Genomic DNA, 4388 nt, shown 5'->3' with positions numbered 1-4388 from the left:
GCAACCACCAATCCACCTCTGTCACTATAAATTCATTTGCATTTTCTAAGATTTTATATAAGTAACTGGCACCTTTCCCTCAGTGTAATTATTTTGCATATAGAACATTTACCATGATAGATTATATTCGGGGCAATAAAACAAGTCTCGATAAATTTGAAAGGATTTCAAATTTCAAATCATGCAAAGTATGTTTTCTAACCACGATGGAATTAAATATTAGAAATCTATAACAAAAAGATATCTGGAAAGCCTCCACATATTTGGAAACTAACACACCAATAAATTATCCGTGGGTCAAAGAAGAAATCAAAAGGGAAATCAGAAAGTTATTTATTTACTTTAATAAACATGTTCATAGCAGTTACTGTGTGCCAGGCCCTGTCCTGGGAAAGTTCCAAAACCAGAATGAGCTCATTTAAGCCTCATAACAACCGTATAAGGAAGACATTATCATACCCATTTTACAGATGCTGAACCGGAGGCACAGAGAGAGGAATTGACTTGCTGGGTCACAAAGGCAGGCAGTGGCAGAGCTGGGATTTGAATCCAGGCCCTGGACCCAGAGTCCATGCCTTGCATCCCAGCTTAATAGGAGGACACTGAAAGGTTTCAGATGGAGGAGGAAAATGGTCAGATTCCCCTGACAGCAAGATCACTTTGGGACGAGTTCAACAAATACTTAGGAGCTAAATCTGCAGAACTTGGAGATATATTAGAAGTACAGAGTTGAGGAAGCAGGAGGAGGCTAAGTAGAAAAGGAGGAGAGGCGGGAGTGGGAGAGCAGGGTTTGCAGGGCTCAATGCCGCGGATGAGCATGTGTGGCTCACGTCCGGAGGGAGAGGCGCCCGCATTCTGAGAGCCTGTTTATATCCGGGGATCCACTTGGGCCCGGTGGGAAGACGTCCCTGAGGAAATTTGTGAGCTGAAGCTCCACTAGGACATGAATTAGAGAAAAAGAGAGAGAATAGTGTCCCAGGCCGAAGGAACAGCATTTGCACAGCCCTGTAGCAGTAAATCATGGTGTGCGATTTAAAGAGGAGAGTGTTGGGCCTGCCCTGTGGCCAAGTGGTTAAGTCCCACTTCGGTGGCCCAGGGTTTCACCAGTTCAGACCCTAGGCAGGGCCATGGCACCGCTTGTCAGGCCATGCTGAGGCAGCATCCCACATGCCACAACTAGAAGGACCCACAACTAAAATATACAACTATGTACTGGGGGTATTTGGGGAAAAAAGCAGGAAAAAAAAAAAAGAAGATTGGCAACAGTTGTTAGCTCAGGTGCCAATCTTTAAAAAAAATAAAAAATAAAAAAAAAATAGGAGAGTGACAGGGAGCACGGTGGGAACTGAGGGGAAAGGGCAGGTACGGGCACCCTGCAGGGCCTGGCAGGCCTGGTTAAGGAACCGCCTTTCTCCTAGGAGTGATGGGGTGTTAGCAAGGATTTGAGGAGTGTGTGGACGAGGGGACTGACAGGGTAAGATCTGTGTTCTCAAAGCTCACCTTGGCTACAGGGGGAGGCAGACCCGAGCAGAATCGGAAAGCAGTCAGGTGCTATGGAGGTCTTGCAGGTGAGCTGATGGGTGTGTGGGCAGCTGCGAGGGGGGGGGGGGGGGGGGGGGGGGGTGCAGGATGAGGACTGAGAAGTGGATGGATTCAAGAAGTCTTTACCAGGCAGAAGCAGCAAGGCTCATGCCAGATCCCCTGTGGGGATGCTGGGGGGCAGGGGGGCTCTAGAAGGTGGTGGGATAGTCACAATGGGGGGACCAGACCGGGGTGGGGGGGTGCGGGGGTGTGATCTCAGCCACCAGGTCTGGAGCTACGCGTCCTGGCTGGGGCTTTGCTGTGAATCATCTGCACATAGGTACTCTTCCAGGAGCTCCAGCAACAGACCAGGGAGAGAGCACGAGCCAGTAGAGGAGACAGAGAAGCAGCAGCCAGGGCCCCGAGGGAAACCACAGCACGCTGATGGTCTCCAGGAGAGCAGTGGTGGTTAGTGGGGAATGTTACCCAGAGGTCAAGGGGGACAGGACCAAACACCTCCTTGTATTTAGTAACTGAAGCAGGCAGGCAGGCAGGGGAGAGCTGGAGGACAGGAGGATTTGAAATAACGGAGGGCTATTATAGGTAGAGCTTCCCCAAAAAACAAAGGTTCCAGGAGTGGCCTTGGGGCAAGTTCTCGGGGGAACAGGGGAGGTGAAGGCCCTAGAAACTGAGAATTTCACAGCTGGGGCTTTGAATAGCTCATCTACAAGGAATCTTAAACCTCCTGGGCAACGGCAAAAGTGGGTAGAAAGGAAGAAGTGGGCCAGGCCTCCAAGTCAGGAAAACGGGAGGGTGGCTGGTGGGCTACAAGTGGAGGAGGCGCTCGCAGCGGTGGAAATCTGACAGCGATGGTGGCGAAAAGGAACCAGAGCATTACTGCCCCTCCCCTTCCTCCGCCAGCCCCCACCCTCCACCCCCAGCCCAGCCCAGGCTGCAGGGAAAACCCGGGCCCAGGCGTGCAGACACAGCTGGGGTCAGAAGAACAGTGTACAACGTGCCCCAACAGATGCATAAGAACCCCCATCTACCCTTACCGCATGGCTTCTAGTTCCCATTCAATTTTCCCTATTTTAACGCTAGTCAGGACGCCCTGCGTTATTTGACACAGTCCCAATGGGTCTCAAGCCCCAGTTCGAAAACCTCCTTCCTGGAAAAGCTGGGTTTCCCTGGAGACAAGGAAGTGGAGGGAGCGTTCAGTCAAGCTTGTTTACACCGTAAGGAGCTTCCAGATTGCTCCCGAGGGCCCAGAGTGAAGGGAGGAGAGGGGAGGGGCAATGGCGGGAGGAGCTAGAGACAAAGGAGCCGAGAAGAGGTGGCCGGTTTCCGAGGGCGAGGCCGTGGGCGGGGCAGGGGTTCTCTACGCACTGGGCCTCAGTTTCCTCAAACGTGAAATACCCTGGCTGTGGAGCTGGGCGATGTCTAAGGACCTGTATCCCTTCAAGAGTTTTACAACTTGATCTGGAATTGTTGGAAACGCTTTTAGAATTCTCATTTAGAAGTTGGCTTTGGGGGAAAGTTAATCACCCAACCCATGAATTAGCTACTTCATATAGAGCCCTCATGTTATGTAAAAGAGTAAGTACAAAAGATGGACTTTACAAAATCATGATGGTTGTACCTGGGTGAACACGCATTTGTTCACCAAATCTCAGAACTCCAGACTAAGGGCCCCTCAGTGTGAAGGATGCAGTTTTACGTAAACCAAAGGTAAACAGAAATCCCCAAGGGATTGCACATAGGTTTGGAGAATTCGAGACTGTGTAAGTGTCCATGCGTACGGTGGGCCATAAGCACAGGACCAGCCCTGAAGTGTAGGCAGTGGCCAGCGTTCGGGGTGGCGGAGGTTGGGGGCAGGCCCTTGGAAGTACCTGCTGGCGCTGCTCACTGTCTGCCCCACCTTGGCCTGAGAACCAGCCCCCTGGAGCCCCATGAGGGCCCGGGGGCTCCCCTTCGCCAAACACGACCCCTACCTCCGAGGGAGGTCGCCCTTCTCACGAAGGCAGAAACCAGGGGTCGGCCTCGCCTCCCCATCCACATGCCGCAGTCACACGTCGCTTACACCCCGACGTGGCCGGGCACGTCTGCACCTGCTAACTGGGCCACGTGCCCTGGGCCTCTGCGTAACAAGGCTCTGGCCGGGACCTGTTGCCCAAATTCCAGGGCTCTGAAGCCATAACCGCTGTCCCAGGGGAACAGATGCCCCTCCCCGTACCCCTAAACCCGGCCCTGAGCCTCTGGGGCTCCGTGTGAATGGAGCACCAGACCCCTCAACACGGCCTCACAGCTCTAACCCCGGCCCTGGCCCGGCTCGCTGGCCCTGGTTCCTAGCACTACTCCCGCGGGCCCTGGTGCTGGGGGACCCAAGCTTACACAACACGGGCACCCTCCAAAAATTAGAAGTTGGGGGGCAGCCCTGTGGCCGACGGGTTAAGCTCGCGCACCCCACTTCCACGGCCCAGGGTCTGGGCCAGTTCAAATCGTGGGCGCGGACACGGCACCGCCCATCAGGCCACGCTGAGGCGACGTCCCACATGCCACAACTGGAAGGACCCACAACTGAGAATACTTAACTCTGTACCCCGGGGGACTTTGGGGAAAAAAAGTAAAAATAAAATCTTTAAAAAAAAGATTTGCTTTAGAAGAAGTTGACTTTTGCGGATTTCATAAAAACACGAGCAGGGGCACTCAGCCCGCGGTCGCACTCCCCAGGCCTGCACGGCGACGGGCCACCAGGAGCGCCATTCAGCCGGTCCGCGCCGGCGGGGCTGGCAACTCGGACAGCCGGGGCGGGGAGGAGGCTGGACGCCACAAATACGTAAGACTTTCCCGAGAATTCCGGGCCGCGC

The sequence above is a fragment of the Equus quagga genome, chromosome 20 (assembly GCF_021613505.1).
Source record: "Equus quagga isolate Etosha38 chromosome 20, UCLA_HA_Equagga_1.0, whole genome shotgun sequence".
Classification (NCBI taxonomy): domain Eukaryota; kingdom Metazoa; phylum Chordata; class Mammalia; order Perissodactyla; family Equidae; genus Equus; species Equus quagga.
The sequence above is the reverse complement of the archived record's forward strand: the minus strand, read 5'-3'. Positions refer to the sequence as shown.